Source organism: Panthera leo, chromosome D2 (genome assembly GCF_018350215.1).
Source record: "Panthera leo isolate Ple1 chromosome D2, P.leo_Ple1_pat1.1, whole genome shotgun sequence".
In the NCBI taxonomy this organism is placed as follows: Eukaryota; Metazoa; Chordata; class Mammalia; order Carnivora; family Felidae; genus Panthera; species Panthera leo.
The window spans coordinates 41,204,926-41,230,783 of record NC_056689.1 but is presented as its reverse complement, the minus strand read 5'-3'; the positions used below and the strand labels follow the sequence as shown (position 1 = coordinate 41,230,783).

Here is a 25,858-nt window from a genome sequence, read left to right as displayed (position 1 = left end):
AGACAATTCTGAATGGCTTGTTTGGAGAAAAAGAAGATGCATCAGGAGAGTTGGAGTTAACAAAGCAAGCAGGATAGAGATGTGAGAGGTATTTGAAATACTAAAATGACACTTGTAAGTGTTTTTGTTCATTTGTTCATTTTGATGTGTTTGTCCTGATGCATCCACTCCTATCTTAAAATAACAGATATTCTGACTTTTCTTTTCTCATAGTACATGCACTTCAGGAAGGATTGATTAATCCAGCCATTAGAAAAGAGGGGTAAGAGGAAGCCTATCTGGCCCCATCACACACTCAAGAGTTAATACTTAGAAAGACTTATCAGAATGAAATTCAGGACTTGTAGACTTTTTGATTGGTGTTTGTGTGTGTTCGGTGGAGAGGTAAGAGAGGGTGTAAAGATATTGTCCTTGTTTGGGGAGCATGAACCTGAATATGACAGCTCAAGAAAACTGTCAGCCATCTTAGAAATATTATGAGAGAGCCAATCAGAAGAATCAAAGCCAACCAGAGACCGGTTCTAGTTGTGTGTTTTGAGCTGGGAATACAGCCTTCCCTGAAGGCTCTGACCTTTGCAGTTATATAAGCCAAAATACAGGATTTATTGATTATTTGTTGAATTTTATCTTCTATTACATGTAGCAGAGTCCTAATTGCTAAGGTCTGTTTAGGGGCATTGATTTTATCTTAGAGCAATGGGCATTAACGGACAATTTTTAAGTCAAGAGTAACAAGAATGTGTGTTTTAGAAAGACAGCCTTAACCACTTGTGTGAACTAGATGGCATAGACTCATTATTCTTTATTTCTCCCATCTAAGTACAACTACAAACCCTATCTATGACACAGCAGGCAAACATAGGAGGACAATGAAAGGTGGAAAGAGGAAGGCAGACTGGCTAGGGACCACAGGACTGGAGGAACAACACTGCGACAATTCCCAACATCTTCCAATTCCCACTCCAATCCCCACACCACCAGCAGATCAAGTCCTGGCATCTCATGAATCCCAAACCATAGGAGAAAGCAGCCCAGGTAGGCCCCTTCCTTCCCTGATTGAACTGGAGTCCTGGAAACAAGAAGCCAAGGAGACTCCTCTCTGCCCCCGGGACTTGAGTCCCTTTCCCCCCTCCCTTCCTTCCAGAGACACTGGACAGCCAGCCCAAGTGGCCCAGAAGCTCAGGCAGGGATTAAATCAGGGCTCATAGACAAACAGAGGCCAGATTGGAAAATGCTCTCCCAGGACCTAGAGAACAGGGAAGTCCAGCCTGGGGAAATATTTTTTGTTTCACATATGGCACCAGCAGGGATCAGCAGAGGACCCAGTGCTACCAGGCAAACAAAGCAGATGAAAAATAGCATCTCAAAACCTCTGAAAATTAAGTTGTCATTAGAACTGTAGCTCAAAAAAGTAGGTCAGTATCTGCACGCTAAATATAAAAAAGGGATTGCTTGTGAAAATAAAGGATTTTACTAGGATCCAGAGTTTCCCAACCTTATAGCCAAAATGTCCAGGTTTTAATGAAAAAGCAATTGTCATACCAAGAACTAGGGAAATCATAGCTTGAATGAAAAAAAAAATAGACATGACACAGACATTAGAATTATTTGACAAGGATTATAGTCATAAAATTGCTTCATTGTGCAACTACAAATATCCTTGAAACCAAAAATCTCACTAAAAAGTAGAAAATATAAAATAGTAAAAGTTATAGAACTGAAAAATGCAATAACCAAAATTTAAAAAGGCATTGGAGGACTCAGAATGAACACTATATAAGAAAGAACCAGTAGGCTTGAAATGAGGATAGAAGGACATCCCTGTGTATAGATTAGAGACCAGCAAGACTTGAGGGGCTGTTTGGGACATTATACTAATAATCCAATGACAGTGGATGGTGGTCTGAAACGAAGTAGTAGCATTGAAGGAAGAATTAGATTTGTGAAGTGGTTTGGATGGAGTATATATAAACTTTAGTGGTTTATTTGGACATGGGTGTAAGAAAAAAAAAAGGAGAAATTGAAGGTGAATCCCAACAGAGTGAATATTGATATAAATGCCAGAGGAAGCAGAATGGGTTTGGGAGGAAAAAACACTCATGAATGCAGTTTTAAATATTCTTCATTTGAGATATTACTGAACAGGACACTTTGGTATCTTGGTCACTTATGTTATAATACAGTAATCAACTGACCTCTTTGTTGAATCAGGAGAAACTAGCTAAGCACCCAGCATTAGGGGGACATTAGCAAGTTTTATGAGTAATGGAATGAAAAAGTAAGTGAGTAAGTTGACATCCTGTAAGTTCTAAGAACATTTTTCCTCTCACCATGGACCATCATAGATAGACAAACTCACATAATTGCTACACCTCTAAAGATCAGCTAGACTGTTGGGATATCAAGAGTCCACAGGTAAACGAGCCTGACCAGCAAATGTGAGCTATGATTACATACCCCAGAAAGGAACCCAAGCTCACCAATTGTAGATCTATCATTTAAATCCAGATACCACAGGCCAACAGAATAAAATATTGGCCTTATTTTTATGTCTTCTTTTTTATTTTTTAACATTTGAAAACACTTTATTTTTTACCACCAGAAAGAATACCTCATATATATGACTAAATCAAATCATCAAAGATGAAAATTCATCAATTGTCTATCATATTTTAGCTCATATTGCTTCTATTTTCTTCAAGATGAACAACTTGTTTGAGAAGAAAAATAATGAAACTCTGGGAAAAGTGTGCCAAATTCTGTAATGTTAATCTATCTGGCATGCTTTGCTCTATCCTAATTAATTCAGTTAGATATACTGAGACCCTTGCATGATCTTCCATTGCTATCCAGGAGCCAAGGGAAAATCCTTGGATCATCAATTCTAGAATATTTGCCCTACAAATCAGCAGATAGAAGTCCTTCTACTAGACCTAGCTCTCAGGGAGTCCATGCCAAGGTCTCACTCGACACCTTTAAGAAGAAACTACTAATTTCTTTTGCTCCTCATTCTCATAAATATCTCATTGGAGAGACCCAAACTCAATTTTCCCTAAAGATCTTGAGTAGTCTGTTCCTTCATATAGTACACAAAAGACAGTCTTAATTTGTACTCCAGCTGGCTCTAAAAAGACAAAGAGTTTCTTGCCAGCCTTATCGTGAGACGGGTATTGATCTCAGCCTACAGTGCCACTCAACTCTGTCCTTCTGAAGTTAGGGCCTACTTAACAATGCAATGTGTTCTGATTGCCAGAACACATTCCTAGTGTTTTATTCTTTTCACCTCTGGTCAGAGGGCTTTTTAGTCTTCCCTTCCTGCTTCAAGAATGTCCCTCAGATGCAGAGAAAGAGGAACCCTTTTGCACTGCTGGTGGGAATGCAAACTGCTGCAGCCACTCTGGAAAACAGTTTGGGGGCTCCTCAAAAAATTAAAAACAGCACTACCATGACCCAGCAATTGCACTACTAGGTATTTATCCAAAGGATACAGGAGTGCTGTTTCAAAGGAGCACATGCAACCCAATGTTTTTAGCAGCACTATTGACAATAACCAAAGTATGAAAAAAGCCCAAATGTCTATCAACTGATGAATGGATAAAGAAGATGTGGTATATATACATATATACGCAATGGAATATTATTCAGTCAGCAAAAAGAAAGAAATCTTGCTATTTGCAACAATGTCGATGGAACTAGAATGTATTATGCTAAGCAAAATAAATCAGTCAGGAAAAGACAAACATTGTATGACTTCACTTGTATGTGCAATCTAAGTTACAAAAGACGAACATAAGGGAAGGAAAGCAAAAATAATATAAAAACAGAGAGGGAGAGAAACTATAAGAGACTCTAAAATACAGAGGACAAACTGAGGGGTGTTGGGTGGGGGGATGGGCTAAATGGGCAAGGGGCATTAAGGACACTGGTTGGTTGGGATGAGCACTGGGTGTTATAGGTAAAGTGATGAAACACTAAATTCTATTCTTGAAATCGTTATTATATGTTAACTAACTTGGATTTAAATTAAAAAATAAATAAGTAAATAAAAAAGAATGTCCTTCAGCTCATCTGGAAGAGGGACCTAAGCTACCTCCTAAAGGAGACATATTTTTACACAAACCAGTGGTTCCATTTGTATTGGTCATTTTATTTTTCTTTATTTTTCTTTTTTTTTAATGTGAAATTTATTGTCAAATTGGTTTCCATACAACACCCAGTGCTCATCCCAAAAGGTACCCTCCTCAATACCCATCACCCACCCTCCCCTCCCTCCCACCCCCCATCAACCCTCAGTTTGTTCTCAGTTTTTAAGAGTCTCCTATGCTTTGGCTCTCTCCCTCTTATATTGGTCATTTTATAAGACTATTCTCATATTAGGCATTTGAAGAAAAACATGTTCCAGAAATAGAGCCCAGTGTAAAAATGTGGTTTTGTCCACATTTAGGTTTTAAAAAATGGGGTCATCACTGGAAATAGTGTTTTGTAAGCTATGCTCAGATTCTCGAAACACCTACCCATTTTTCTCAAATACTTGAGCAGAAAAAAGAAAAAAAGAAATGGAAACTTTGAGAGGCTTTCCTAAATCATTATAATCATTAAAATTCAAAACTTTCACATTTATAATTTAATGTAGTTAAAATACCATGCATATTCATACTGCTATTTGATATTCATGTTAATAAAATGATGTAAATAAAACAAATAAGAGTAATATAATGACTCATTTTTATTCTATTTATTAAAGAACCAGAGTTCATGGTTGCTTTATATAGATTTACATCTTGTACCAGTTGTAGAATATTTCATTTTTTAAAAATCTTTTTTTCCAATTTTTAAAAATCTTATTATTGCTAAATTATAATTGCAGGATTAAAACCTTGTAAAAATGAAGGCTGTGTCTGCATCATGTTATAAATTAGCTGGCTTCTAATTCAGGCAAAGCAAATTCTTCATCAAAGGAATCTTAACCATTCTCAAGTACTGCATTATTTACATGTTTATGAGTGCAAAAATGTTGTGTAACAAAAAATGAGTTCAAGAGTACCAAAACAACCATTACATTTGGTAATACGCATACAATTTAGAAAGAATTATACCAATCCATGCATAATAGAGGAGAAAAGAGAGACTCAAACTTTTTGACTTAAGCTAATATGTTTTATATTCTGACTTTCCAGAGCTGGGACTTAAAATTTAGTCTTATAATCCTGGTCTGCCTCACTGTGAGGAATAAATATACATCAAAATCAATAATCCAACTCAGATATATCCTAAATAAATATTATAGTGACAAGAACTGCTTTACTCCAATTATATTTAAGGAAAAAGATATTCCAGAATATCTTTCAATACTATAATAATTTCTTGTAGTTTTTGAAAATTATACAAACCTATTTAAATTGTTTTAATGTTTATTTATTTTTGAGAGAGAGAGACAGAGTGCAAGTGGGCAAGGGGCAAAGAGGGAGACACAGAATTCAAAGCAATCTCCAGCTCTGAGTTGTCAGCACAGAGCCTGACACAGGGCTCAAACCCATGAACTGTGACATCATGACCTGAGCCAAAGTCAGACAGACCCTTAACTGACTGAGCCACTCAGGCACCCCTACTGCTGCTGTAGTTTGAAGGTTGCTCTCCCAAAACTCCAGTGGAAATCTTAATACCCATTGTGATGGAATTAGGAGGCACGGCCTTCGGGAGGTGCTTAAATCAGAAGGGTACAATTCTCACAACTGGAATGAGTGCTTTTATATAAGAGACCCCATAGAGCTCCCTAGCCTGTCCACCATGTGAGGGTACAATAAGAAGTCTACAACCAGCAAGAGGGCCCTCTTCCAACAAATATCCTGATCTTGGACTTCAAGCCTCCAGAACTGTGAGAAATAAATTTCTGTTGTTTATAAGCTACCCAGTCTGTGGTGTTTTATTACTCCAGCCCAAACAGACACAATTCAACACAGAATTCATTAGAGGGCACATCTGAAATTTCAGTCAAATGATTAAGGTCTTTCGAAAGTATATTTTCTCTAGTTATCAGCCAATGTCAGTAGGAAGTATGGAAACGAGGATTTCAAATACATAAATAGGCTCAGTTTCTGCAGTAGTGTTTGAGGTATTCTAGGGTGAGAGCACAAAAAGAAAAAAAAAGAAGCCATATGCAAATTATGTAATATCATAGTGTGCTATGCATCAAAAATTAGAATTAGCTCAGAAAAACAAACAAAAAACCTTAAAATGCTTGGTAATGATAATCATATCTCACAGGTTGTTTCTGTTTTCTCTATGTGTTAAAATGTTCTGCATAATTTAGATATGATTTAGAGGATTTCATCTTTAGCCTTCAAAAGCTGACAAAGGTGATGTCATATTTGTTTGTTAGAATGTCATTTTTGGGGGGTGCCTGGGTGGCTCAGTCGGTTAAGTGTGCGACTTCGGCTCAGGTCATGATCTTGCGTCTATGAGTTCGAGCCCCGCGTCGGGCTCTGTGCTGATAGCTCAGAGCCTGGAGCCTGTTTCAGATTCTGTGTCTCCCTCTCTCTCTGACCCTCCCCCACTCATGCTCTGTCTCTCTCTGTCTCAAAAATAAATAAACGTTAAAAAAAATTTTAAAAAAGAATGTAATTTTTGGGGTTGCTTGGGTGGCTCAGTCAGTTAAGTGGTTGACTTCTGCTCACGCCATGATCTCATGGTTCGTGAGTTTGAGCCCTGCATCGGGGTCTGTGCTGACAGCTCAGAGCCTGGAGCCTGCTTTAGATTCTGTTTCTCCCTCTCTCTCTCTGCCCCTCCCCTGTTCACACGCTGTCTCTCTCTCCTTCAAAAATAAATAAACATTCAAAACAAAACAAAACAAAAGAATGTCATTTTTGTTAGTGATTGCTTTCTAAGGTATAGGATCTTTTTTTAATTTTTAAGTTTATTCATTTTTGAGAGAGGCAGAGAGAATGAGTGGGGGAGGGGCAGAGAGAGAGGGAGAGAGATAATCCCAAGCAGGCTCTGCACTGTCAGCACAGAGCACGATGTGGGGCTTGAAGTCACAAACTGTGAAATCATGACCTGAGCCGATATCAAGAGTCAGACACTCAACCGACTGAGCCACTCGGGCATCCCTTTAAGGTATAGGATCTTAAATACATGTAAAGTCAACAATTATACACTTGTTTCATATTGTTCCATGCTCAAATTCCTTGAGAGTTAAGCTTAACTTTTGCAAGAAACTTGAACTTCAGAAATGTAAGTACTCAATAGCAAAAGCTATTTCCATTCTTGCAACATGGATTTTCTGACAAACACTTTTGTGTTTACTTTAAATAGTTTGAGAATCTGGAAAATCTATTTTACTCAGATGAAATAGATAGAATGAAGTTCCATTTAAAATGAAGTATTTCATACCATTAAAATAGTCAGTGACATTAATTATCAATGGAAGAATAATTTTTAATGAATGTATTATCTGTATAAATTCAGAGATTGATGCTAGGCACTATGGCTGAAAAAAGGAATATGTGGATGTTTGACATGATGGGAATCTCTACAATTAGTTGGTACTAGGTTGTTACCATGGAATTTTAAATCTCAAAGATAATTTCTGCTTAAAGATGGGGGGATTGACCACATTCATGTGTTTTCTTTCCTTCCTAGGACCCACTGAAAATCTAAGTACAAAAATCAACATGTCATAAGTCCACAACAAACAATATATTGCTAAAGAACTGTCAGGGTGGAAGAAGTTTCAGCAAATTCTGGAAGGCAGCAAGTCCATGAAAGTGCAGTAATTATTGCCCCGGGATGGAGGAAGCAGCTGCATGGGACACAACTGAAAAGTGAGATAGTGCTCCCAGTGAGACCACAGAGACTTGGGACTGAAAAAGAGCCTACCTAGCCCAGGAGAGTGTGAGGAAGTCCCGTGGCTATACACATGATGGTGCCAGGGTGCGGGGGGGGGGGGGGGGGTGGCAAAAACTATGTACAGAACTAGAAATATTTCCTACCTGTTGCCCCTACTCCTGTCTCAGATGAGTCAGAAGCCAGGCCTGTAGCCTTAGATAGAGACTGGAAGGCAATTCTATAGTATAATTGTGACTCCAATGACAGTCTGATATTTGGGGACCCCCAGAATGACACCAGCTCCAAGCCAAGCACCCTAAAATGAAGACCCTAAGTGGGCTAGCACCACATATTACACAGAGTAGCAAATGGGTTCCTTGTGCCTTGCTCTCAAACATTCAACATGAGGTTCATGGAGACAGATAATTCACAGAGATCACAGAGACGATTCACAGAAAATAAGAAAACACCTGGGGCACCAGGGTGGCTCAGTCGGTTAAGCACCTGACTCTTGATTTTGGCTCAGGTCATGATCTCATGGTTTGTGAATCTGAGTCCCTCATTGGGCTCTGCACTGACAGAGCGGAGCCTGCTTGGGATTCTCTCTTCCACTCTCTGCCCCTCCCCGCTCATGCACTCTCTCTCTTTCTCAAAATAAGCAAATAAAAATAAATTAAAAAAAAAAAGAAAACACCAATTGCCAACAGTAATGTCCACAGAGAGAATCCAAAAAGTATCTTATTCATTCAATCTGTTAAAATTCCTGAGGTAAGGAAAAATCAGTGAATCTGAAAGAGCTTTCAAAAATTAAAATAGTGTGTTTAAAATAAAAAGAATTGGGCACCTGGCTGGCTCAGTCAGAAGAGCATGTGACTTTTGATGTCAGGGTCCTGGGTTCAAGCCCCATATTAAGTGCAGAGATTACTTAAATAAATAAAACTTAACATACGTATGTACATAAATGCATAAATAAGTAAAATAAAATGAATTAATAAAAGTGTAGAAAGATCAAGAAATCGCCCAATAAATAAGGAAAATTGACAAAAGATTGGGAAAAGATGAAAGGGAATAAAAAGATTTAGAAAATCAACCCAGGAAGTCCAATAGCCAACCAAGAGAAATTTGCAAAGGAGAGAACAGAAAATAATAACCGGAAGATAAGAAAAGCATCCAGAAAATAATATGTTTCACAGAGCCCACAAATCAAAAACTCTAGATTAAAAGAGCCTGTCAAAAGAAATTTTAAAATACCCCAGCTAGTGTGAGCACAGAATGAAGACCAATTCAGACACACTAGTGATACTCAAGACACATGCCACTTCTTTAGCCAAAGGAGGGAAGGCAAAATTTTAAAGAGGAAGGCAAGGAAATCAGAAAATGACATCTGCAAGCCGGGACAACAGTAACAGGAAGTCCCAGGAGGCCAGCTGGGCGGCAGATTGAGAAGGAAGCTGTACAGAAGGAGGCTGGAGACAGAGGGCTGCTGGAGAACAGTGAAAATAACCGGTCACTAGGGAAGTTGAGGATTACGAGCTGTTAGATACTCCAAGAAAACCAGCTTTGTAGCTTTGCAACAGATAAAACATTAGCACTGTATGGATGCTCTTCATAGAGTTCCAGCTTTTAAGATATATCCATGAAGAAGGCAAGGAAGACATGTTTGTAGTTACAGAACATTTAAGTGTTATTAAGAAACACCAGATATGGGAAGACAGAAGAGCAGAGGAGAGATGAAGAAAAGAAGGCTGCTAATAACCATACTTGGTAAAGCGACAAGTCAAACATATGGTCTGAATGATGAATATACTTATTGATATATATTTATATGTATGCATATATTTTCCTTTCTTTCCAGCTTTATCGAGGTTAATATGGACAAATAAAAACTGTATATATTTAAAGTGTACAATTTGCTATTTCCATATACTGTGAAATAATCACCACAATCCAACTAATTAACATATCTGTCACTTCACGCAGTCACTATTTTCTGTAGTTTTATGTGTGGTAAAAATGCTTAAGATGAGTAATTTCAGGAGATATGATGTCTAGCAATATGACTATGGTTAACAGTAGTGTATTCTATACTTGAAATTTGCAAAGAGGGTCATCTTAAATATTCACGTGTATTTTTCGTTAATTACATGAAGGTTATCAGTGGATTACTTGATATAGTAGACATATGCAAAGAATAAGAAGGAATAGTTTACTAAGAGCTGTACTGCAAGAGAACTATATCCCCATCCTAGCTCCACTACCAAGACCACATTACAGATATTGGAGAAGGGAAAGAATGTTGCCCTAGAACATTTAGACCTAAATTTAAATGAGCTACTACTGTACTAACCAACTTTAAGTAAATCATAAAATCTATCCTCATCCTTAAACTAAACCATCCTAAGGTTAATTTCCATTCTATACAAGAAAATCTAGAAGAAAGTACATAAGGAGTATAGTTTCTCTAAATCTTTAACTAGTTTTGTTCATTTTGTTAATGTTTAGCCGGACCTTTTCAGTCTTCAGTATCCACATTAAAAGAATCACAATAAAAATGAGAAGGTCCACTAAAAAGCAAAACAAAAACCTGGCAACAAAATCGTTTTGCTGCTTTGGAAAGTAGCCACTGCCTGCTGTTTACTTTTGTATATCCACAATAGAAAAAAAAAAATTAAGTAGATTCTGGTTCATTGCCTATCAAGAAAATATCAGCAAATGTATCGAAATAACTACTTGTAGCAAACTCTAAAGCCTTCATCACATTTTGCTTTCAGGAGTAATTTCACTGGAACCATGGGCTCATATATCAAAAGAACATTTAAAAAGAGATTTTTGTTCAAAGAAATAGGCATATCAAAGCAATCAAATAGGAAGTAATCGTGTCTAACTTCTACAAAGCAATATTATCCTTTATGAAATGAAAACCTTGAACACACAAAATCTGAGTTGAAATCAAATCTGATATTAAATTTTATTACTTAGAGAAGACTTGCTATGGCAGTTAAGAGCTGGCATTTCAAAATAATTCATGTTCAGATACATTTTTGAATTCATGCTCAGATAGATATTTATTCATTCCACAAACTAAAATTCAGCCTACAAACCTTGCTCCCTATTACAAGAAAGTAAACTTTTATAGGCATTACCATATTGTTAGCATTTCATCTCAAGATACTAAGTTGTCTCAATAACAATTTTCCTTCAAAAGGAACTGGCATGAGGGAAAAAGAAAAATAAAATCAATTAATTAATTGATAGTCTGGCATGAGTTTTTTTTACTTTATCGTAACTTCCTTCCTAAAGCTGAATCTCTAGTGTTTATGATTTCTCCCAGTAAAATGTGATCATTTAGTGAATGGTCATTTAGTAACTGATCATTAGTTTCAATTTCTGAATATTTAGCATCCTTTAGTTTGTAAGGAAGCATCTCTTTACTACCCCATGAGGTTGAACCATGTAGTCTATTTAATTCTCTATGTATTACTTTGTAATCTTTTCCATTATAATTCCACACTTGCATCATGCTGAAATATAACTCCTTTCAACACAAATCACATATTTAGGTAGTTTACTGCTTATACTGATTTTTTGTGTTATCATTTGTAAGTCTTTAATCCCCTGAAATTTATTTTCTGTTGTGAGAAAAATGATCTAAGTTTATTGTTCTGCTTACATGTCCTTAGTTCACCCACATTAAAATTGTAGTATTCTTTTCTCACTAACTTAAAACATCACTTTCATCTTTTAATTTTTGTATGTACTAATTTTTGTTCTGGAAACAAGGAATACAGTAATCATTGGTTTTCTATTTTATTAAATATATGTCAACTTTTCTCATGTCTGTTTTCTGATAAACTGTAAAATAGTTCGTTAAGTCCCTTCCCAAATTAAACGTTTAGTAAATTTGTGTTAAATTACCAATCACTTTTGCAAGCATTTCCCTCTTAACAATATTGATAATTTGAAATTAGTGCCCATCGAGATCAGAAGTGTTAGGTAGTGTAATTTAAATTAAACTTTGTCATACATTACATCTACAAACCAAGAACATGGCAGGACCTCTCTTTGTTGTAAATCCATCTTCTCTCTCTCTCTCTCTCTCTCTCTCTCTCTGTCTCTCTCTCTCTCTCTCTCATACACACAGCCCCAAACATAGTTTTGTAGTTTTAAAAACTTTTTAACGTTTATTTATTTTTGAGAGACAAAAAGATACAGAGTGCGAGTGGGGAAGGGGCAAACAGAGAGGGAGACAACAGAATCTGAAACAGGCTCCAGGCTCTGAGCTGTCAGCACAGAGCCCAACACACGGCTCAAACTCACCAACTGCGAGATCACAACCTCAGCCCAAGTTGGTTGCTTAACTGACTGAGCCACCCAGGCACTCCTGTAGTTTTAATAAAATAGCTTCTGCACATCCTTATACTATCTGCTATGGACTGCATGTTTGTGTCCCCTTAAAATTCATACTTTGAAACCCTAACCCTCAGTGTAATGGTATTTGGAGATGGAGCCTTTGGGAGGTAATTTGGTCATGAGGCTAGAACTATCATATGGAATTAGTGCCCTCATGAAAAGAGATATGAGAGAACTTGATTCTCTCTCTGTGAGAATACAAAAAGGCTGCCATCTGCAAACCAAGGAGAGATCCTTCTCCAAAAACTGAATCTGCCAGAACTTTGACCTTGGACTTCGGAACTGAGAAGGAAAAGTGTTTTTCATTTAAACCACTGACTCTATAGTAATTTGTTATAGCTGACTGAGCAAACTAAGACACTATTTTATAATTTTTATTCCTAGATTTTGCTGACTGCATTGCCTTTATAAAAGGAAACAATTTTCCTATCATATGATCTCTTTCTTTTAAATTTCATTTATGTAAGTCAGTGCTGTTTACTAGAAATGTAAGATGAGTCATATTCAAGTCACATATGAAATTTTAAATTTTATAATAGCCACATTAAAAAGAAACAGATGCATTAATTTTGACTGGCATATTTAATTCAATATATCCAAAATATTATCATTTCAAAATGTAATCAAAATTTAGAAAATAGAGGGGCGCCTAGGTGGCTCAGTCAGTTACGTGTCTGGCTCTTGATTTCAGCTCAGGTCATGATCTCACAGTTGGTGAGATTCTCTCTCCTTCTCTCTCTGCCCTTTCCCTGCTTGCCTGAGCATGCACACATGCTTTCTTTCTCTCGAAATAAATAAATCAACATATTTTTAAAATTTAGAAAATAGAATGAGATATTTTGCATCCTTTTTTCCATACTGAGTTTTTGAATTCCAGTATGTATTTCATACATATAGCAGCACATCTTAATTTGGGCTAGCTACATTTCACACAGTGCCCAAAGCCACATGTTTTTAGTGGCTACCAAATTGGACAGCTCAGATATAAGAAATGAAATTGTTTTGGGGCGCCTGTATGGCTAAGTTGGTTACGTGTCCAACTCTTTTGGTTTTGGCTCAAGTCGTGATCTCGCAGTTCGCGAGTTCGAGCCCTGCATCAGGCTCTGAGCTGACAGCACATAGCTTGCTTGGGATTCTCTCTCTCCCCCTCTCTCTTTCTTTGCCTCTCTACTTATGCTCTCTCTCTCTCTCAAAATAAATAAATAAACATTTTTAAAAAGGAAATGAAATGATTTTTAGGAAAATTTTAAAATCAACCAACATTTTGAACATGCAAAGCGTATCTAATTGTTTCTCATTTATCCTGGAGATTCCAGGTAGAAAAAACATTAAATGCATATATTGGTAATATTCTTTATCTATTCCCAAATTAATTGCTTTGGCTATTTGTCATTGCTTTGGTTATCTGTCCAGAATAGTTTTGTTTTACTTTGTCTTAGCAGTCCAAATCTTGTTTTGAATTATTCTTTATTACTGGAGAAAAGTACTTTTCAATATGTTTCACTTAGAGTTTTTAAGGAGGAATAGATATTTATTTTCCTAATACCTTCTGTATTTCAGAATGATTACCTGGCTTTTTCCTGAGGTCTACCAATGTAATTAAATGTTTTTATTAATGCATAGCCTAATGCTAACCAGTTATTACAATATGTCTTTGGAATAAGCCCTACATGGTCATGACATAACAGCCTTTTAATATATTCTAAGATTCATTCTTTCTGCATGAGGGGGTCATCTTTGTTTACCAAGTTTCAGCTAAGTGTGGTTTTCAAGTGATCAGTGCAGTCAATGGGCAAGAAACAGGTGTCACCAAAACCTGTTTGTTAGTGTTTAATGTCATCACTAACAAGGGACAGATTGGCTACAAGTCATTATGAGGACCAAATGCATTTCAGGGAATGCAATTTATACACTCACTTTTAAACTGAAGACTGGCACTTCTGGAATTTGTAAGATTGATTGCATGTGAAATGTTTTGGACTTTCTAAAATGTACAATGGTTGATCTGAATTGTACACACTTCTAGTGCTTCTTGATTAACCATTCTTGAAATAAGTCTTAAAGGTTCTATAATATGTAATACTAAATTAGTAACTTAGAACATATATGCTGCATACAAATTTAAGATCTATACATATTATGAACATTCTGGAAATGGGCCTTTTGAAATTAAAATATCTTCTTACAACTTTAACATGTCACTTATTTTTAACAAATTTTATGGAATTTTTTATAATAATTACACGTTTCTAAGTATTTTATATGAAAAGTGCATGTATTTTTTCTTTAGTTAATTAAAACTGTAATCATTTTAGAAAGTATAAAATCTGCAAGACAGAAGAAACTTAGAAAGCAACTTAAGAAAACTTAGAGAATAAAAATGAAAATAATAGAGAATTTTCAAGAAAATTATCTAGAAAAGAGCAAAGCACTACAAAACTAATTAGTTGATAAAATCACTGTGAACTTTGATTGGGGCACCTGGGTGTCTCAGTCGGTTGGACATCAGACTTCAGTTCAGGTCATGATCTCCTCATTCCCAAGTTTGAGCCCCATGTCGGGCTCTATGCTGACAGCTCAGAGCCTGGAGCCTGTTTCAGATTCTGGTTCTCCCTCTCTCTCTGTCCCTCCCCCACTCACGTTCTGTCTCTCTCTCGTAAAACACTAAAAAAATTTTTTAAACTAATAAGCTTTGATTGACACAGAAAATAGTGTTATAACTGAGCATACTGAGTACAAGAGTTGAATCATTGGATATGAGTTGCACTATTTTATTAACTATTATTTAACTATTAATAGAAATTAATATATATGTGTGTACATAAACATAAATGTGTATATAAATATACACATATATATACACACATATTCACATATGTATACACATATATATTCATTTTAATAGTTGAATAATAGTTAATACAAATATATTATTTCTAATAATAGTTAATATAAATATAAATATGTATAGAGAGAGAGAGAGAGAAAGAGAGAGAGAGAAAGAGAGAGAGGAAACAGAAGGAGGAGACTGGTTCCCACATGGCTGCATTATTATTTATAAGTGAGATTGAGTTAAATGTTTAATTTACTGCTCTCACTGTCAGATTACATATCGGGTTTGTATTAACCATATAAAATGAGTTGGGTTTACATGCTATGTTCTATGCTTCAAAATAAAGAAGATGACATGAAATCATTATAAAAAATTTGAGGACTGGTAAAACTTTCAAAAAATTTTATTTCACGTTTAAAATTTTAATTTCATAACTCTTGCTGTGTTTTTTTTTCAGAATGGGAATTTGAAATTTTTATTAATACATACACATTTTTATAATTTTAATTTAGTTTTTTACTTAATTTTTTTATGTCTATTTATTTGAGAGAGGGAGAAAAAGGCCACGAGAAGGGGAGGGGCAGAGATGGAGACACGGAATCCGAAACAGGTTCCAGGCTCCAGCTGTCAGCACAGAGCCCCATGCGGGGCTCGAACCCACGGACTGTAAGATCATGACCTGAGCCAAAGTCAGAGGCTTAACCGACTGAGCCACCCACATGCCCCAAGTTATTTTTTTATTTTAAAAACACTTAGAAGCATTCATTTATATTTTCTTCACTGTTTTCTAGGTCATCGTTTCATTCCATTATTGGAATTTTCATAGAACCAAACATTTTATGTATTACATTAGTTTTACCTTTTAAAGTTTATTGACTTTTTATGCTCTTTTAAATTGTTTTTGTGGTTTCTCATTTTTTTTTAACTTAAGAAAGAGCTTATCTTAGATTTCTAGGCTGAATACTTTTTCAACAGAGTTTCTAAAGGATGATTATCCATTGTTACTATTTTCTAATTGACTCAAATCTGTGGTTTTGATTTTGGGTTTGATCTCAGGCTTTATTTAGAAGGGATTTTTGCTTGTTTGTTTTAATGTGAATGTCTTTGGATTCCTTTTCGCCTGTCTTTGTTTCTAGTTTTATTGCACCGTGGTAAATTTTAAGGGGGGGCGACTAAAGATATTTTACTTTTTTGAAAATATTGTTATTTTTTTGTATTTAGGTGCCAATTTAAATATTCCACACATATTTCTAAATAATTTCTATTTTCTTTCAAGGCATGAGTTTGATGAGGAGAAATGGAAATCAGTTTGATCTAACTTGTATTGCCTCAATTTCACTTTGTTTTAGATTTTTAAATGTATATATTTTCAGGCTCAGCTCATAAAAATAATGTCTTATATTTTCTATTAAAAGTTTAAAACTTTTTTATAGTTAGTTATTCAATCCATTTGAAATTTATTTTTGTTTTTGATAGGAAAATTGTCTATATTGTTTCATATGGCTCTCCATTTACCCCAGTGCTATTTATTGAATTTCTTCTCCTGAATCTTCACAGTGAGAAGGTGGGGGAGACCAATCAGGAATCTCTAGATTCCTTTCTGTTGAAACATCGAAATCTTGAGAATTTTTTCTCTAGTTTTGATGAGGTCAGAGAGGGAACGTTGAGTCCTATCATATCTTGCAGTGGGTTATCATACATTTATTCACATTTTTATATATGTTCTTATTCAAAGGGAGAATTCATATTCACTGAAATGTTTCTCTTCCCTCCTTTTTTTCTTTCTAGAAGTCTTTCCTCTTATACTTCATGACTCATAAAAACACTTCTCTATATTCTGATCTGGTCATTTATAATTTGGGAAAATGTTTGACTTCGGGTTTTAATTCTTAAAACTCTCTTAAAAACTTGCTTTCAAGCCAGGTGTTCTGCAAACCTCCTCATCTGAAAGTGTTATCCAAGGGTATGCCCAACACTGAGCATTACAGACACTTGAAAAAACACAGATTCAAGGAGGTTACTGGAGCATCAAGTTCAACTTCTAGTGAGACAATAAAAGCAGAATCAAGTTTGTAACCTTCAGCAATCTCTCTTCCACCTCAACTGTAGTAAATCAAAACTGCTTCATTTCAAGGCGGGTATGACAAACCATTTGAGGTGAAATAATTTCAATTCACATGGGACATTTTGTCCAAGTCGGCTTCACTGATACTATTAACATAAAGAAAGCCTGAGAACAAATTATTTTGGGAAGCTTTACAGCTCTAGAAATGAAGACACTGAATAATACCAGTTATGCCAAAACCCTCAAATAAAATTACTTTAAAAGTCAAATTCAGTAAGAACTACATTTAATTAAAATCCCTTTGTTAAGAAATAAGACATGGGGATGCTTGGGTGGCTCAGTCGGTTAAGTGTCCAACTCTTGAGTTTAGCTTGGGTCATGATCTCACAGTTTGTGGGATCGAGCCCTGTACTGGGTTTTATGCTGACAGTGTGGAGCCTGTTTGGGATTCTCTCTCTCCCTCTCTCTCTGCCCTTCCCCTGCTTGTGCTCTTGTGTGCCCACTCTCTCTCAAAATAAATAAACATTAAAATAATAAACAAAACATTCATCTTCCATTTGATTGATGACAATTTTTCCTTTATTCAATATGTATTTACTGAGCTTTCTTTTCTTCTCTTTCTCAACTATTCAAATGAATCAAAATGCTTCCTGTGCAAGGACTTTAAACAAAATGCTCTCCTTCACCCCCACCCCTGCATTTTCTAATGAATGCACTACTCATCTTTCAGCTCCTGGATCAAACTTTGCCTCTTTGTCAAATCACCATATCTTTGCACACATTCTTAGTATTCCTTACCATTACTACCGATGATGTGCTCCTGCTTTTATCAAAATGTAAAAGGGCAACTCTCCCACTTCACCAAATTCCATCGCACTCACCTCAGGAACTTCACTTATGCAATTATTTTCTCTCCCTTTGCATCATCAATTTCCTACTTTCTATTTTATCACTTACTTTAAATGTGTGTGTGTGTGTGTGTGTGTGTGTGTGTGTGTGTGTGATTTCTTAACCTCCTATCCTCTTTGACTACCACCTTATTTCTTGGTCTTATTCAGAGCTAAATGTCTTGTAATGCATTTCTACAGTGACTACTTTCTATGAAGCCTTACCTCATACTTCTCTCAGCCAATTTCAACTGGCCTTCCATTCCCCATCAACCTTAGGACACTGTCCCTGCCAAGATCACAACCACCTTCCATGTTGCCAAATCTTCACACATTACTTCACCTCTCAGTGTTATCTAAGACCACTGACCCCTTTCTCCTTTTCTTGGTCTCTGTAAACTCAAATTGTCCTACATATCCTCATCACCCCACCTGTTCCACTTCTCTCTACACTTCTGGCTTTTCTACTTTATTCTATTTCATAAATAGGCCTTCTGGGACCTCCTTAATGTTTTTACCTTTAGACTTTTTCTAGGGGTTCACATCTTTCTTATGACTGTAACCACTAACTGCATCCTGACGATTCACAAATCTGTGAGTCCAGCCTTGACTTCTTCCCAGAACTCTAGCCTCTAGCCTCCAGATGTGGATAGACATCTCAGACGCACCTTGCTAGAGCAGCATGCTTATTCTCTATTCTCCTCACCTTCCAGCTAACCCTGCTCAAATTGTTAGGGCTTCCTCAATATGAACAGTATCTATCTGACGGTTCAAGTTCAATTGGATGTTATTTATGATTTTCCCGCTTGTCCTCACATCCTTTCCATTGTCTAGTCCTGTTGACTTTATTTCCAAAAAACACACCTCCCTCTACATCTGTTAAATATACCTTAGTTCAAGGCACCAAACCTCCATTCCTTCTAATAGAACTCCACAATTCTGTCATTGCCCTCCTACATTCATTACACAGAAGTCAAAGAGATTTTTTTTAACTGTGAATGAGATACATCACTCTTTTAACTACACATCTCCAATGGCTTCACATCACAATTAGAATGAAATATAAATGATTCACCCTGGCTGACAAAGCCGCACATGGTCTGGTCTCTGCCTCCTTAGTGGTGTTCTCCTTCTCAGTCTAAAGCAAGAGTTCTCAACCTTAGCACTACTGACAGTTTAGGTCAGATAATTCTTTGCGGTGTGGTGCTGTCTTGTGCATTGTAGGATGCCTCTAGGCATTAGATGCCAATAGCAACTTCTTCTCAAGCAGTGACAATCAAAACTATCTCCAGACATTGCCAAATGTCTCCTGGGGACCAAAATTCTTCCCGGTTGAGAAGCACTCATCTTAAATGATCATCAGTCCAGTTGCCCAGACCATCCTGCATGCGTTTTGCCTGGTTATCATTACTCATAGCATCCATTTTTACTCCCAAAGATGTCTTGATTTGAATGGCTATTATATGGTCACCTTAATCTTCATCTAATATGATTTTTCATTTTATTCTGGCCTTTTGGTGTATGTGTGAGTTTTGTTTTGTTTTGAACATATCAGGTTTCTCCCAAGCTTAGGATCTTTGCTTGACTGTTTTCTCTCCATGGAAAGTCCCTTGCCCAATGGATTTTTGTCTCATTATTCAAATTTTAGTTTAAATAATTTTTCTTTTCTAGTCAAATTCAGAATAAAATAGCAATTGAATCATTCTCTATTCAATTACCACATCACTGTCTAAATTTGTTTATTTATTTCTCTATTTATTTTGAATCTATGTGCCTCCCACCCAACACTTAAGACAAATGCTTTGTCTCTCTGCTTAGAACAGTGCTTGGTCTATTGCAGGTACTGAATGAGTGAATGAGTGAATGGATGAATGAATGAAACTATTCTTGACAGCCCTTCCCCAACAAGGTTCAGTTTCCATGTTATATATCAGTATTGCACTCTGGATGTTTACCTTCTGGCACTTTTCACATGTATTAATAAATAACTCATTAGCATAATTATTAATCTTTATAAGTGCCATGAGGGCAGGTTCTATATCTTTCTTTCTCAACTCTGAAATGCAGAATTTGTATTCCCTTATAAAATGCACTGCTTATACATTTTACTTGGACAATCAAATAAGTCAGTTAATCACAGTGTATATGTACATAGTACATAGGTAGAAACACTTGGAAAACACATGATCCTATTGGAAAGTTCTATTTGGATATTTCAAGATAAGTGCATATTTATTCTTGGGAAAATTTTAAATTACTTCGTAAAATTCCAGTCATGTATGTGGTTGTTTTCTTTTCATCTCCTTCATGGTTTCATAAACATTGTAGGTCTTGGCTTCATCAGTAATTACCAATGATGGAAAAAAATGTATGCTTACTTAATTCCTTAAGTTGCATTCCACTTGCAAATATAATGTAGCTGTTTTTCCATTCTCTGATATTGAAATCTCATATGATTACATGAGAAGTATAGAAGAAGCTCAATGTTGAGTCTGTGAGGAAATCATTAACAGACTAGCATGTGCCATAGAAAGGTCTGCCTTCCTCAATGGCTTCTACTGAATGGCAGGAGGGTCTCAGAGCCAGTGTGATACAATTAGCATCACTTGCTTCTTAGTGACCCACTTTCCATTCATAATTGGTTATTTTCCTCTCAGTGTGATTACTAAAATCACACTATTTTAATGATAAAAGCCATGGGCAGACACTTGTAACTGTAGGTTCAGAAACATGAAAAATAATAACATATAAAAGGGAAAAGAGGCAAAGGTCAAAAGAAGGATGGAGTTGGGGGGTGGGGGTTGGAGAAGAATCTGGTATTTCAGGACAACAGGAAAATCAGGGTAGGATGAGATTCACCTGCCATTTGAAGATGTTGATATATACTTATTCATGATTAAGACAAAACAGAATTAAGAAGTATGCTTAGTATGGCTACATTTTCGGTCAGAGAGGTTTTGTAGAAGAGGCTGAACAGACATTGGAGAGCAGCTGTTGAGGTACAGAGTGATAGATAAGAGAGCATAGATTTACAAATGAGTTCTAGGGTCCCAGGCTGATTGGAGTATATCCCAGATCCTGAGGGAACTTTGTTCTCAAATCTAATCCACCATCTGCTTTCTTAGAGGATTCACTGGGAAGACTGAAAACAAACAATACACTTTTAGAGAAGATAAGTCTGCAGAGTACATCCTTAAACTGTAAATCAATAAGTGTGCTAAATACAACAACAAAGCACTAAAACGCATTTATGAAATACTGGTGTATACTAACAAGTGCAAGTTGACATCACTGAGGGGCAACCTGGGTACACAAAAAACAAGTTAAGTCAAGTTCTCATTTCCTTCTTTGACTGCAATTCTAAATGGAATATAGGAAAAATGTGAAGTAGATGGGACACCTAGACACAACTTTAGATCCTTAAGGGCAACAAGAAAATAAATTATGTATCAGATTTTGTTCTGTGGCATAAGACCTGTGTTTTTTTGTATATGGAGCCATTAAGGATGGAATGGTTTTCTCTATCTTAATTATTCCTCTTTCCTAATCTTTCCTACTCTTTTCCTAATATTTCCTTTGGCTGGAAGAATTCTCTCTCTGCAGAAGCCAAGGATGTCAGATTCCTTCTTTCCCTTTTCCTAAATACAGCCAGGAGCTTAAACCTCTCCTGAAATTATGACTTAGCATCTCACCTGCAAAATGGCAGCAATAATACCAATCTTGGAGGCTTTAACATCAGAGAGACTGGAATTAAATTAAATTAAGTGTGAAAAATAAGAGATATTAGGCTGTTTGAGAAGAATATACAAACTACTATGAGATTATGGAAGGGAGAAGAGAACTCCCTCAAGGGCAGATGGTGATGACTATAAAGGCAGTATAATAACATTTTCAAGTTTAGAATAAGATAAGATGGGTATATCTGGCTACAGGGTCTGCTTCTGGGCACCATGCACACCAGGACACATGAAAGACAGAGTGGCATCCATATCTTCCCTTGGTTGATAATGCCTCTCTGTCTGTTTTAAATCGTGCTTGTTAGCAATGAAATAGGAAAAATCAAATTACCTGAGATATTTGTGAGATATATCTTTCTACCCTTGACTACTGTCCTAGGAAAAGTTCTTTTCCAAATAACGAGTTTCACTTGGGATATCATTCAGTTCTTCTTTGTCAGCACAAAGATGTCAGTGTCAACATTCTTTGTTTTGCTGAACCAAACTGGATGTTGAGCAGTTCAGTTCCAAGTCTATTGATAACATAGTAGTCTACGGTTATACAATTGTCAGTGTGTTTTTGATCACGCTCATTATATACTGTGATAAGTATCACTAATTTCTGGTACTATGATAATGTAGACCAATAATGAATCACCCCCAATAATGTACGGTTTTATGTTAAAGTAATATATATTTGCTTTAGAAGATAAAAATCCTAAAAAGTGAAAAGATGAAGTGATGTTATGAAGCAAATAATGTTACATAGGACCATGGGATTGATCTCTGGATCACAAGGTAGTAGCCAGTTAACTAGGGTTAAGGTTAGTCCTTTGGTAATGTTGACAGCCCTGGCTATGAAAAAGACAAGAGAGGTACCGGATGTCACTCCCAGAACCAATGCAATCTTTCTCTCCTCTCTTCTTTTTCTCCCTTCCTCCTTTATTTTAGTTTTTACTTTTGTAGCCTGGCTTCTTCTGCTTCATTAACTCATGTTCAATCATGGCTACCTTTCAGTTGACAATTAGCCCCTAGGTCTATATTACTAATAAATTGGAGGGAAACTGAATGAGGACTTGATCTCCTTCTAGGAATTTTAATACGTGTAATAAAGACTCAATAATTAAGAGCATTACACTGATCAACAGACAAATAGATCAATAGAAGAGAATAGGAAGATCAGAAATAGAACAAAATACATATTTGATATTTTGTTATTATTTTATATTCTATTAATTTATAAGTATACAATATTTAACATATAAATATCATTTAAATTATTGATACATGTGATTTTAATAATTAATATTATTAATGAAATCATTTGGGAATCTCTGTAATCATCTAAGAAAAAAGAAACCTGAATGTTTTTCAAGATTTGAGCATAACATAATGAAACTATCAAATTTAAATGGGATAATTATAGAATGAAGTTGGAGCGAAGAAGACCTTTTAAAAGTATTACACAAAATCCAGTAGCCACAACATAAAATAATCTATTCATTCTAATATAAGAAAGAAGGAAGGAAGGAAGGAAGGAAGGAAGGAACGAGGAAAGGAGGGAATGAGGGAAGAAAGGAAGAAGGGAAAGTTTCCTGCTTGGCATGAACTATGATAACCAAAGACAAAATGCAAAGGTCAAAAGACAAAGAGTATTTGAACCTAATGTCACTATCAAAGTCCTAAATTCCTTTATATATAAACAATTCCTACAAATCATTTAAGAAATGACCAATAACCAAAAGAAAATTGAGCAAGGTATATATTAAGAGAGTTCACAGGAAAAGAAATACAGTAGCTCTTAAACATATGAAAAGATGCTCTGTCACTCATCAGAAAAGAAATTCAATTAAAAACTGCATGAGAAAGTCAATTAAAAACTACTCTTCTAAGATTGAATAAAGATAAAATAGTTTGAGAAAACACTGTCAAAGAGACTTGGGAGAAATAGAGGATTTGGGGAAGGTTTAAGAGTTTAAATTGGTACCACTCTAGGGATGACAATAAGTAAAATCCCTAAATCCACAAAGGGGCACATATTTGACTCAGATATTCCACTTCTAGAAATTAATCCTACATACTGCTGAAAATAGCATATTGTAAACAGCAAATAACCTAAATGCAAATCCACAGATGAGTTGTTAATTTTGTATTATATACAATCAGAGTAAAAGAAATATGCTATGCAATCATAAAAAGAATGAGAATGTTCTATATATATCAAAATAAAATGACCTTGAAGATCTATTTCTATTCAGAAAAGCAAGGTGTGCAACAGCATGTGTTATGAGCTGTTATTTACATAAAAAGGAAAAGGGATTTTTTTTTGTTCATTTTGTTTTTATAAATACATTATTTCTTTATATATTAATATATAACAAATATTTATTGTCATTTATAACTTTATAAACACTTATAAGAAGCTAACAGCAATGATTGTCTGTGAGAGAAACCGGATGAATGGGGTGTGGGGGTGGAAGCTTTATTGTAATCCCTTTTCTATGCTTAGTATTGAACCATTTGAGTGTATCACTATCCTAAAATTAAATTAAACTTAAAAAAGTATTATAAAATAAAATATTGTGACTATAGTAATTATCCATAATACTTAGCAAAATCATAGGTATTTCATTGATAACCAAATCAGTTTTGAAGTGGATGGACTAAAAACACATTTAAAAATGAGAACTGGTGAAACACGTTGCCTTGGACAAGTTCTCTTTCACTCATTTAATCAAAATCTACCTGAATGCCTGATATGATGGAAGCATGGTAGGCACTTGGGATATAGCAGTTACCAAACCCAAAACAACCCCTGCTCTCCTGTAGAATCTCCATTTTATATTTCAATAATCTGCCGATTAAGTTCCATAATGAAACACCAAAAACGCACACACATATAAACAATAACAGAAGTATAAGCAACAGTCAAAGGACTTTATTTGGACCTATGGTGAAATATACTTAAGAAGTAATGGCATTTTTAAAATATGTTTGATATTAGAGCATGCTAGATCTTTTTCAGTTTATCTCTTCTTGTACCCTATAATAAATCTCCATAGTTTTCTTCATCTAGGACTAACCTTCTTAAAGTCTTATTTGTATTGTTCAAAAATAAATGGGAATAATAGTAGTAGCTATTTTATCTTTTACTTTTCAGAGTTAAATGGCAGAACATATAACACATGTGAAAATACCTGCCAAAGTTTCTTGCATGAACTATAATAGGCCCTCAACAAATGTTACTTGTATCTGAATCTTCTTACATTATAGAAATACTTGCTTGAGTTTTAAATTCCACCTTGTTCACTCTTAGTTGAGGGGAAGCATTTACAGATTATCCACAAAACACTCCCATTAGGTCTGGAAAATGTTCCTGGGCCACTGATGTGGGTTATGCCCAATATTGGGAAATTTCCTACAGGTAAAATCACTTGAGTATTTCTGTGAAGATAAGAAATTATGAAAAACTGGAAATTTGATAATATCCTCATAATTTAAAACACAGTGGGAATCAACTGTTTATCTGCCAGGTCAATTTCACATTAATTCTCCCACAGAACTCCCCTAGAGGGTATGAAATATTCAAGATTCCAAAGAAAACGGAGACAATGAAGATATCAACCAATATAATTAAACAGAACATATTCATAGGAAGAGACTGAAAAGTTAGGAGAGCCAAAAATTCAGAAGATCCAATGTTTATTCTCAAAAATATATTCTTATATAATATGAATCATAAAAAACTCATTTTAACTGCTCACAATTTTAGCAAGTGTGTTGTGAACTAGATTATTTATGTACTTTGCACTATATTGCTTAACACAATCATTGTACCCCAAACTGTCATAATTATGCACCTATCTCCTCAACTATTTTAAATTGAATTTTTAATTATACTGCTAGCCATGATACTTAATCAAGCTGCTCATTTCAAGAAATGATGGAGAATGCCTTGCTGTTAGAGCCTAATGAAAAATCAATCAATCAATCAATGGATAGACTAGATAAATAAAAAGACTCTTCTTGCAACAACTATTCCAAAAACAACATTGTCTGTATTACTTTACCCTTCAAATGTCCATTCCTTGGTTTAAAATTAAGAGCACAAACATTTTAATAC

At 35.5% G+C, this 25,858-nt stretch overlaps 1 protein-coding gene and 1 pseudogene across 4 annotated transcripts in view; both read right to left on the bottom strand.

Moving 5' to 3' along the window:
• NRG3 (neuregulin 3) overlaps window positions 1-25,858 on the bottom strand; it is a 1,047,305-nt gene that overhangs the window by 196,546 nt on the left and 824,901 nt on the right. The window lies entirely within an intron of this gene.
• The window catches only part of LOC122202640, a 45,488-nt pseudogene that overhangs the window by 10,349 nt on the left and 9,281 nt on the right, over window positions 1-25,858 (bottom strand).